This window comes from Schistocerca cancellata, unplaced genomic scaffold (genome assembly GCF_023864275.1).
Source record: "Schistocerca cancellata isolate TAMUIC-IGC-003103 unplaced genomic scaffold, iqSchCanc2.1 HiC_scaffold_1104, whole genome shotgun sequence".
Taxonomy (NCBI): domain Eukaryota; kingdom Metazoa; phylum Arthropoda; class Insecta; order Orthoptera; family Acrididae; genus Schistocerca; species Schistocerca cancellata.
Genome location: NW_026047103.1, coordinates 2,666,534 through 2,679,172, shown reverse-complemented (window position 1 = coordinate 2,679,172; position 12,639 = coordinate 2,666,534).

Sequence of the window (12,639 nt, the reverse complement as noted above, 5' to 3'; positions counted from 1 at the left end):
CATGAATCGTGCTGTGTATGGGCCTCCCCAGCAGGTGCCTTGAGATGCACACATGCTGACTGCTGTTCATGTCCGACGAAGGCTGCGCTTTGCGCTTGAGTACCTTAGCTGGACGTCCACGGAGTGTAGAGACGTGGGCCATTTCAGATGACAGATGGGCCTTGGCGTGTAGGGTGCAAAACGTCTGGCTCCAAACACACTGTACCTATCGTCGGAAGTGTCCAGCAAACGTAACACCTGGGGATAGTTTTCGGCCCGCATCTCGTGGCACTGCGGTAGCGTTCTCGCTGCCCACGCCCGGGTTCCCGGGTTCGATTCCCGGCGGGGTCAGGGCCTTTCTCTGCCTCGTGATGGCTGGGTGTTGTGTGCTGTCCTTAGGTTAGTTAGGTTTAAGTAGTTCTAAGTTCTAGGGGACTGATGACCATAGATGTTAAGTCCCATAGTGCTCAGAGCCATTTGAACCGTTTTTTGATAGTTTTCCGGCCATTCCCCGGGCCATCTCGTCATTCTGGAAAGGACAATGGTTCAACACAAGTACGCATCTATCCATGGGCTTCATGCCCATCCCTACTCGGAATTTCTTTTTCTTCCAGAGTATCTCATCTACCAGCACAAAAATGTAACGCGTCACGAAACTCGCAGTGCACGTGCGTAGTTCTAAGAGCAGCACAATGACTTTGCCGTATTCTCCTGGCCAGCAGACTCCCCAAATTCAAACCTAATCGAAAATCCGTGAGACCACGTGGATTGGGCTGTTCGCACCATGGATTCTCAACCTTGGAACCTGGCGCTACTGACCACGGCAATCCAGTAGGCAGCGTTCCACAACCCTGTCAGTACATTCCATATCCGCACTGAGTCTCACCCTGCACGTCACAGGATGATCTGCGCTGCAAAATGTGGTTATTCACGCTTTTGACAGATGGCCACATGAATATTATTGGCCAGCGTATATCCTTCATTTTCGTAATGGTACGAGGATTAAACTGGGAGCATTGTCTCTGGTTTCATTTCTAAAGAGACGTATGAAAAGCAATGCAGGCTTCAAATAAATCTCTTATCATCTGCGTCATGGACTCATATTGTCACTACGTTTCGATCACTTTTCTACCTGTCATCCTTAGGCGAAGTGTGGGGCTCATGTGCAGTTGGTTCCCTTACAGCAGCTGTCTCTTCCATAGCCACAAGGATAGCCACTCCACTCGACCATGGGGAGAGCAGTCTGCAATCCGCCAGCTAACAAGAAATCAACTGAACGAGAACCCCAAGTTTCCCCCGAAGATGATGAGCATGAAAGTTGTCGAAACATTGTCCCAAGAATGTTTCAGGATTTTGAAAAATTGTTCATTATTTCTGCTTCTGCTCTGCCAAATTCAGTTTCCGATCCTCCTTGGCTGTGACACACATTGACTGCCCAGTTGGCGAAGCGAGTGCTAGATTTCGATGGAGACAATGCGGAGCTCCTCGTACTTTCAGTGACAGAGGAACCTGATACAAATTAACCCTACATCGACCGCGCGAACGTAAACATCAGTATGACGAGGGAACAAAATATTTGCTAAGTTTCCCTCTCTAAGGAATTTCAGCCCCGGCGTGAATTACTAATTTCTGACCGAGGAGCCACCTGACCCTGCCGGTGGGGCCTGAATTATTCGGCTCTCCCTGTGGCGCATTTACCGGCACCGCAGGGCCTGGGCTACTCTTCCTGCTCCTCCTCTGCCGCTGCTGCTGCCGGCGGCGTTTTTCACTCGCCACGTCCCACCGGCGTCTTGCCCGGCGCTCCGCCCTCTAAGGCTGAATATATATGCACGCTCACTCGTTCCTCGGCGCTCTCCCTCCTCAAATATACATTTTCCATTCGCCGCGGCCGGTTGTGGAAGTTGTAACAGAGGCAGAGGCGGCGCTGCAGTCGGAGGAACGCCTGAAATATTCAGGCGCCGATCTCCCGCCGTGGCTCGACCCCGCTCGCTGCAGCCGGTCGCAGGGTGGATGGCTCCCAGCCGCTCGTACGTTGGAGGGGCGCCAGCCTCCCAATGGGCAACGGAATTCTTACCTTTGGAGCTTACGTCTTAAGCAGCTACGCACCGATTAGACTACGTCAAAAATAATAAGCGAGAAACCTTTGCTCTCTGTTCTTGGTATATGGTATAGGAGGTGCATTCAAGTTCTAAGGCCTCCGATTTTTTTTCTAATTAACTACTCACCCGAAATCGATGAAACTGGCGGTACTTCTCGACGTAATCGCCCTGCAGACGAACACATTTTTCACAACACTGGCGCCATGATTCCATGGCAGCGGCGAAGGCTCCTTTAGGAGTCTGTTTTGACCACTGGAAAATCGCTGAGGCAGTAGCAGCACGGCTGGTGAATGTGCGGCCACGGAGAGTGTCTTTCATTGCTGGAAAAAGCCAAAAGTCACTAGGAGCCAGGTCAGGTGAGTAGGGAGCATGAGGAATCACTTCAAAGTTGTTATCACGAAGAAACTGTTCCGTAACGTTAGCTCGATGTGCGGGTGCGTTGTCTCGGTGAAACAGCACACGCGCAGCCCTTCCCGGACGTTTTTGTTGCAGTGCAGGAAGGAATTTGTTCTTCAAAACACTTCCGTAGGATGCACCTGTTACCGTAGTGCCCTTTGGAACGCAATGGGTAAAGATTACGCCCTCGCTGTCCCAGAACATGGGCACCATCATTGTTTCAGCACTGGCGGTTACCCAAAATTTTTTTGGTGGCGGTGAATCTGTGTGCCTCCATTGAGCTCACTAGCGCTTTGTTTCTGGATTGAAAAATGGCATCCACGTCTCATCCATTGTCACAACCGACGAAAAGAAAGTCCCATTCATGCTGTCGTTGCGCGTCAACATTGCTTGGCAACATTCCACACGGGCAGCCGTGTGGTTGTCCGTCAGCATTCGTGGCACCCACCTCGATGTCATTTTTCGCATTTTCAGGTCGTCATGCAGGATTGTGTGCGCAGAACCCACAGAAATACCAACTCTGGAGGCGATCTGTTCAACAGTCAATCGGCGATCCCCCAAAACAATTCTCTCCACTTAGTCGATCATGTCGTCAGACCGGCTTGTGCGAGCCCGAGGTTGTTTCGGTTCGTTGTCACACGATGTTCTGCCTTCATTAAACTGTCGCACCCACGAACGCACTTTCGACACATCCATAACTCCATCACCACATGTCTCCTTCAACTGTCGATGAATTTCAATTGGTTTCACACCACGCAAATTCAGAAACCAAATGATTGCACGCTGTTCAAGCAAGGAAAAGTCGCCATTTTAAGTATTTAAAACAGGTCTCATTCTCGCCGCTGGCGGTAAAATTCCGTCTGCCGTACGGTGCTGCCATCTCTGGGACGTATTGACAATGAACGCGGCCACATTTTAAAACAATGCGCATGTTTCTATCTCTTTCCAGTCCGGACATAAAAAATCGGAGGCCTTAGAACTTGAATGCACCTCGTACTTATCAATTCCGTATCATGATAAACTCTCCCATTTGCTGGGTGTACCGTCATGTACAGGGTGCACCGACACAAAGTCAATTATGAGTGCCTCAGAGAAGTGTGATAAGATCGATCTTGCTCGAACAGTCCACGGCTATACTGCCGGTTCATAGTGTCTAACGGGCACAATATTTCGTCGATCAGACGTGTCGCCATCGTCAGGTGCGCTGACGAACTGAGCTCCTGAGGGCGGGCGGCCGATTTAAATCCCCTCCCCACCGCGGGCCGCTCTCTTCGCCGTCCACGCCCGCGCGCCGGCGGTCGCGAAGACGTGGGCGTCGGAATCTGTCGTAGCGTCGATGTGCTTGCTGCGTCCGCCCTGGTCGCCAGTTCGTACTTCTTGCTGACCGCCGGCGCGCGGACGGCGAAGAGAGCGGCCCGCGGGGGGGGGGGGGGGGGGAATTTAAATCGGCCGCCCGCCCTCAGGAGCTCAGTTCGTCAGCGCACCTGACGATGGCGACATGTCTGACCGCCGAAATATTGTGCCCGCTCGACACTACGAACCGGCAGTATACCCGTGGACTGTTCGAGCAACAAATACGCCGGGAGAAACTGAAGAATCACGAGATCGATCTTACTCTCTGTATACATAAACGATGTGATGGACAAGGTGAGCAGTATCCTACGGCTGTTTCTTGATGATACTATGTGCTGGAAGATGTCCTTGAGCGACTGTAGGAGTAGACGACTTGGAAAGAAATTCCAGTTGTTGTAATGAACTGCAGTTTGCTCTGAATGTAGAAAAATATCAGATAATACGAATGAGTAGGAAAACAATGCTGTAACGCTGCTTGGCACAGGCACATTGATTAAATTGTTAGGCGTAACGTTGCAAAGCGATATGAAACGGAACGAGCACACGAGGCTCAACTTTGTCATATTTGTGGAATTTTGGGAAAGTATAACTCATGCGTAAACGAGACGGCGTGAAGAAGGCTACTATGACCCGTTCCTGACTGCTGTTCCAATGTTTGTGATCTCCACAAGATCGGATTGAAGGAAGACTCCAGAGAAATACAGGGGGGTGCTGTTAGATTCGTTACGGAAGTTCGATCAGCATGCAAGTATTACGGAGGTGCTTCGCGAACTGAAATCACAATCCCTAGAGGGAACAGTACGCCGTTTTCGAGAGGCACTTTTGCGGAAGTTACTGCAACCGGAATCTGACTGGGTTACTATCACCAACGTACATCTCCCTTAAGGATTGCGAATATGCTTTTAGACAGTCGTTTTCCCCTCTCCCTGTGCGGAAATAAAATTACTTGTTGCGGTACGTGGTAGCCTCTGTTATGCTCTGTACGGTGGCTTGCGGAGTATGTACAGAGAAAGATTCCAGGTATCTGCTTTATTGTCATTGTTTGGCCTCAAGATATCCACTCCTGGCCACAGGCATCCTCCGAAGATTTCGTCGGTCTTTCCGTGGCGTTGGAGATCCAGGTTTTTTCGGCATATACGATGTGGTCTCTCTGTCTCGCGAGACGATGTCCGTCCCTTCTGATAGACATTCTCCGACGCCACTGAATCGTTGGTTTTGTCTCCCAGACTCACTCTATGACCCTTTGACAGGGCTGAAGACGGTTTGCGGTGATTGTTGTAAGCTTCCGAGCAGGTACGTCGTTAGTGGTAGGAGGCAAGTGTCATGAAGCTTCCTCTTAAAATTTCTAGCGACAGTCGGTACGCGGAGAATGTAACCAAGTTCGCCAAATGCCATCCTGGTGAGGCCAATTTGCCGGGTCATCCATGCTGTCTGGTTACCTTCTCCAAGTTGAATTTTATGTTACAGACAAATCTGTTCATTTAATAGTTCCTCGCCCCATCTAAATGTACATCATCTTCAAACTATAGTTCTACCGGTCCGCTTTCGAAAGCCGAGTGAAAGAAACGAGCACTTGAACCGTGCTTTGAGATTTCTGTTATTATGATGATAATTTGTCCCTCTGTAATTAGGTGATATCACAACATTTTTGGAATCGGCTGAGAAAGCTGGTGTTCGAAATTTCACAAGAAGACCCTGCCGTAACGATAAAATGCCAATGTTTTAAGGATTGCCACCCCAATTCGCATACCATTTACACGGTACTCTCTCTCCTATTTCGCTGTAATAGAACAAGCTGCCCTTCTTTGAACTTTTTTGATGACCTCCGACAGTCCCATCTGATGTGGATCCCACACCATACAGAAGTACTCCAGTAGAGAGCGGAGAAGATTGGTCTAAGTAGTTTCTTTAGTACACCTGTTTCACATTTTATGTATTCTGCCAGTAAATCGCTCTCCTTGGTTTACTTTCCTCACAACATTACCTATGTGATCGTTCTAGTTTAAAGTACTCGTAAGTGTAATTTCCAAGTGTTTAGGTGAATTTACAGCATTTAGATTTTTGTGATTTGTCCTGTAAACGAAAATTAACGGAGTGCTCATGTGGATGGCTTCATACTTATCGTTTTTTAGAGAGTTCTTCTACAATTTGAGGGGACAATCATGAATATCGGTGACTTCAGCATAATCAATTTTTTCGAGTTAAAGCGTCATTTTTGTTCATCGCATTGCATATTTCTTTCAGTTACTTTGTCTCAATACGGCAGCTGTTCGTTCTATGCGTGGTACAAGTTCCGTCGAGATGTGTGACTTGGGAGTCACAAATCAGGTGAAAGTTACTTTTCTTCCTTAAGTCCTACACACTAGAGTACTTGTTGTTAAAGTGAACCAAAAAATACATTCCCAACTATCTCGAAAAAGGGCTCTTCTGCCTAGCCATGTTTTCTAGAGTGGTTTTCTTCTGCACTGTCCAGTCAGCGTATTGTGACTACCTGTCAAATGCCTTAAAAACCACCTTTGACAGCGCTGCGCTACGTGACGCGCAGGAAGAAAGCCAACGAGATTGTGGAAGATGTGGAGCATCGATATGGAGCACTGTCAAGTCCAGTACCGTGGCCAGCTGCGATAGGTTTCTCGGCCGAGGATCCATGATACGAACAGCCCAATCGAGGTAGTCCCACAGTTCTTCGATTGTGTTTAAATCCAGGCAGTTTGGTGGTCAGGGGAGTACGGTAAAACCCTATCGCTCTTCGCATCATCGTCCCGAGGAAAAAGAAACTGCATTTAGGCATGGACATGGGCCTCAAGGATAAATGTGTACGTGTATTGATCCACTGGACCTTCCAGAATGACGAGATCACCCACGGAATGTCACGAGAACATTCCCCGGACCGTAAGGCTCCCTCTTCCGGCCTGGACACTTCCAATGATTTGAATTGACGTGTGCAACGAAAAACTTCAGCACTATTAAATTCCTCCTCCTTACCGCAAGAGACCATCAAGAGGTTAAGACCACGTGGTTGCGAACCTCCAAGACTGCACGGTCTTCCAAAGGTTCATGAAGAGGGTCTTTCTCTGCGTCCAATGGTGAGGAACATTGGAGCTCCTAAATATGATTTAACTAAACATCTCGCTTCCTTACTGAGACCTTTCGTAGGCAACTGCTCACATCATATACGAAACTCAGCTGATTTTATCAATCGACTGGGGGCTCTTCGTCTTAGCAGTGTAGACCTTCTAGTAAGTTTTGATGTGGTTTCACTTTTTACAAAAGTTCCTCTTGCAGATTCTTTGACACTGATTGGTAACATGTTTCGTGTTGATATCACTGCTTTGTTCAGGCACGCTCTTTCCTCAACTTATTTTATGTTTAATCAAGAATATTTTGAACAGACTGACGGTGTCGCCATGGGTAGTCCCCTGTCTCCTTTGGTGGCCAAACTTTTTATGGAGGATTTTGAAGAGAGAGCGCTTGAATCAGCTGCCCTGAAGCCAACAGTGTTTGGCGGTATGTGGATGACACTTTCATAGTGTGGCCTCGTGGAGAAGATAAATTAATGGAGTTTCTACATCACCTCAACTCCATTCATAGCAACATCCTGTTCACCATGGAAATAGAGAAAGATGGTTGTTTGCCTTTCTTGGATGTCCTGGTTCGAAGGAAGAATGATGGTTCTCTAGGGCATTCAGTTTACCGGAAAACCACTCATACTGAATTGTAGCTCCAAGCATCGAGTTGCCATCACCCATCGCAAACCATGAGTTTGCTTAAAACACTTGTTCATAGAGCTCATACTGTCTCAGATCTAGATAGCTTAACTCAAGAACTCGCCCATCTAAAGACAGTATTAAGCGAAAATGGGTATTCCATCCGGCAGATTAACAGGGCACTAACAGTTAAAACTAAGAAGCAGGAAGTGAATAAAGACGAGAACATGCCGGAACAATCTTTAGCTTTTCTTCCTTTCGTTGGCAACACTTCGTTTAAAATAGCAAGAATCCTCCGAAAATTTCAGGTAAAAGTGGTTTTCCGCCCACCATCGAAGATTGTTTACCTTGTGGGATCAGTTAAGGACAATCTGTTACTACGAAAGGCCGGAATCTACAAGATACCGTGCCAATGTGGTATGGCTTATATAGGTCAAACCACACGCACCGTGAAAGAACGCTGCACTGAACATCAACGTTACACCCGCCTTTTGCAGCCAAGAAAGTCCGCTATTGCTGAACATTGTATTTCTACTGGATATCCAATGGAGTATGAGGAAACAATGATTTTGTCCACAGCAACGTCTTTCTGGGACTCCATTATTAAAGAATCCGTAGAAATACGACTGGCGGAAAGTCTGTTAAACCGTGACAGCGGCTACCAGCTGGACAGTGCATGGAATCCCATCATCTCCACGATTTGCTCAAATCGAAGACGACAGATTGCGTCGACCACCGTGGCAAACAGCAACGCAGAGGGCGACTGAGTTCCGCTATTCCACCAGCGAGGGCGCTGCTGGCGGGCAGTGTGGTTCAACTATTAAGTTTTCGACGCATGCGCAGAATAGTTACAGTACGCTATATATTGCGGAACGGTCGACGTTTTCGCCCCCCCTCCCCCCTACCCTCCATCTCTACACCCTACATCTCCTTTCCCAAGGTGGCTTCCATCAACTCCCCCTCCCGGACAATGCCCTCTCTCCCTCCATTTATCCCTCCTATCAACTCTGATTCTCACTCCCCCTCCTTTCCTCTGTCCTTCCCTGGGCTCCCTCTTCCCCCCCCCCTTCCGTCCTGTTTTCTCCCCACTAAACCTCTCCCTACCTCCCTTCTCCCCCCCCGCCCCAAGTCCTTTTGTATTCCTCTCCTCTGCCTACCCCACTCCCTGTCGCGTCTGCCCCCCACCCCTCTTATGGGTCCTCATCCTCCATCAGCTCCTTTCCCAGTTCCCCCCTTCGCTTTTACTCTCCTTTCCCCCCTTTTTTGTTTTCCCATCTTCTGTCCAGTTTCTCCCCACCTGCTCTCGACTGTGGTATGTCACATTTGCCAAGTTTTTAGTGCAGTGTTCCAGTGACTATTCAGTGTTGTTCGTCTTTCTCGTGTTGCGAACAGAAACCATGCTGTCGCTAGGTGTGAATTTTATGTCTTTTGCGAACAGAATCCAGACTGTCGCCGTGTTTTTTAATTGTCTGTCTATTGTTTTACCTGTCTGCTTCGTATGTATTTTATTAGCATCATCATCCCTCTGTTCTTTGTTTTAAGTTCCACGATTTCTTTTCGCCATGTTACTCTTTAAGTCTCCGATTTTATCGCCTGTTTTCTATTATTTATTCTCTTGATCTTTCTCACGAAGTCTGTAGGCTGAAGAGCGGCATACTGAGCTGCTGCCAGCCCGCCCCCTTCGGGGGGAATTGAAATTCAATAAAGAAAAAATAAAACGTTTTCGCCAGTCTGCGACGGCTCACCTGAAGATGACTGGCAGGCGTCCAGTTGAAATATCATGCGAAGTATTGAACGACGACCGGCTGCAAGCCCGAAATTTGTTTGAACTTCCAATGATTGTTGCTGAGTGTCTGCTTTCAGACGTTTCACGCAGATGGAGCACAAAACGTGGTTCACCTTAAAAGGCCACCAGTGGACACTCGGCGGACGTCGAGTTACGGTACTGGCGAACAAATTCCAGCCTTCGCCGCCGCTGAAGAGAAGTCAGCACGGGTGCGCGAACCAGGGGCCTGCTTCGGAGGCTCACACACAGCGACGTTCGCTGAACGGTCGTTGACAAGACACCGTTGTTAGCCCTTCGGTTCGTCTGAGCGGTCAGATGCCCAACAGTTGCACGGCTGTCTGTAACCTCCCTCTTACTAATCGGCCTATCCTGCTTGCGATGTAAAATATGACCGTGGATCGCGTGTATGCCTAATGGATTTTTCTAATTAGATAAGGCTATCACCCACGAAGAAGTTATACCGATAAGTAGGAGGAAATGTACAACCGACCCTTCTCATGGAATGTGTACTAAAATTAAAAAGTAATTAAACCGAACAGGGCTATGATTTGGAAAATTAAAGTTATTTTGTGTATTAACTCACGGACAAAAGTAGACAGAAAAGGGATACCACTGATCATGAATACAAAAGTTACACAAATGAACGAAAAGGAAATAATTTATGGTCGCCAGCCCACTAGCCCAATTTACATCCAAAATCCTGGACAAGATGATGGGAACGAAAAACACGTGTTATTAAACACTGACGTGGCAACTGAAGGTTGTATCATTTTTTGACACTAAGTGAGTATGTAATGATAAAGAAAACTGAGAAGCCACTCTTACGTTATGTTTGGCATCAAATTATGAAATAGGCAACCGACTAATGAACTGAAAATATGCAATTAAGCTGTATGTCAGTAGTGAAGTTCATAACGTGAACAATGACTTACAGTGACCTCAGCATAACGTCATCAAAGAAATTTGAAAAAAAGCGAGCACTTTTTACTTTGCAGTACTTATTTTGCAAATTTGATTTCATATTACTATCTGAACAACTGAGCGTTTTTTCCTGACTTGAACAGAATTAAATACTTGAACACGTACGAAACCAAACAGCCATGTGCTCCAAGCTAAATGCAAATTAAATAAAACTTCTGCACTCTTAATTTGTGCATTTCTTTAGATTTGGGTTTTTTCCGATGATTGATTCTCAAACTTGACAAATAAAACTGCTTTACTTTAGTCATATACAGAAGCCTCTGCTGTACACCATTTAATTGAAAGTAGATTGAGGCTAAAATTCTTAAAACAGAACTTATTCATTAAGAAACTGGCTATAACTATTCAGTTTGTTTCGTATGACACTCAGTTAGCATATAAGGAAAAAACAGGTGACAATCTCTCGGGAGAAATGAGGACACATTCGCCCTGACTTTAACTGATTATTATTTCAATAAATGTTATCAATGCAATCAGATTCAGTTGTGCTGCTGGGTTATCTGTTGATACTTTCTACCAATGAACAGTCTTACTTCAGTGCTGTGCATACGACTAAACTCAGAGCCAACGACGAAACTGTGTTGCTGGAACTGCTGCTGTTGTTGAAGACGGTAGCATCTTGTGGGACCACGGCTAATTACAGGAACGGGCAAACGTAAAGCCACTTCCGCCCGTCCACCGTCCGTACTCCTGCTCTAGACATCTGGCCGTCGCGCGTACATGATGCCGCCGAAAATGGTACTCTCTACCGCGAGAGCGTGAACACCGCAATTCCGCACACCACAAGCGCTGGAACCGGTATCCCCTCTCTCTGCACGCTCTGCGCAACGACTCCCTACACAAAGATTTTACAACGCACAAGCACTGCTACTATCGTTGATTAGAAATATTTACATACAATTAAAAAAAAAAGTTATACATCGGTAGCAGGTGCCATGCATCCTGCATTTTCGGTGTTACATGTTCTCCCATTCACATCTCCGCAGCCCTTTCCACCTCTGTCGTCCGCAGCTCGTGGTCGTGCGGTAGCGTTCTCGCTTCCCACGCCCTGGTTCCCGGGTTCGATTCCCGGCGGGGTCAGGGATTTTCTCTGCCTCGTGATGACTGGGTGTTGTGTGATGTCCTTAGATTAGTTAGGCTTAAGTAGTTCTAAGTTCTAGGGGACTGCTGACCATAGATGTTAAGTCCCATAGTGCTCAGAGCCATTTGAACCTCTGTCAACTACGGTCCGTGTTCCACCGCAGCTGCCTCGGTTCCGGTCTCAAACAGCGGCATTTTTCCGTGCACGGTATACTTTAACCATGGCTTCATGGTTAGCCGTTCCAGAAATGCGTCCTCCTTCGGCTCAAAAACCGACGACCATGCCTTTCTGGACGCCAGATAAACTGCTCTGTTACCGCATTACGACAACAACTGCACTCTGTTCCCGGAGCCGCCTCATATAACTCCACTGCCAGTGCTGCCACCAGTCATCTATGAGTGGTTGACGTTGACGTCGAACATACACCTTGGTCGCAGTAACGTGACTGGACAGAGTGGGCAAATAAAACTGTTCCGGACGAGCGGATACGTTTGGACGTGATTGAATGCATGCAACCGCACCCCGTGACGGTCTCACCACGAACCCGCCCGCCACGTGATCCACACCGGTTCAGAGGGTAGTGTGGGCTGCCGCTGCCCCAGTGTGAGGGGAGCGGCACAAAGAGGAGACGGCACTTACAGTCTAGCATTCACGAGACAAATTTTAGCTACAGTGCGACGAGAGGAAATTGTGTCTCTAACAGTTATGAACATTATCTATTCCACATACAAAAAAACAGTGAAAGCGATGATAAATATTAATTATTTATATAATTTTCTATGATGTAATTGGACATATCGATGTGTATCATACAAAGACAATGATAATTGTAAATTCCTTTTACGATCTGCGTTTGTCTTCCTCTGTTTTTACCTTTTGTCGGACGGATGGTTTTTGTAGGTTGCGGACGCATATCAAACTGAGGTCTGTTAGGAAATTGTAATTATTTGTTAATTATTACTTGAGAATAGATTTTATTATTATTATAAATATGAGTGAATAATCATTTGTAACATTAATTCCTCACTCAATAAGCATTATCTGTGTTAGTTATTTCTTTCCGCTGCAAGGAGCTCAGCCATTGATGATAGCGATTTGTATCGCGTTTTTTTGTCTATGTTTTCCTTAGAAAAAAATCTAATGTTTGCTTGATGATGTCTAAATAGTGCACAATACGAAAGTAAAGTTTAATTAGCACTTCAAATACTTATCCTACTTGCTCTAACAATAGAAAGTCTCTATCAATTGTCTGCCGCC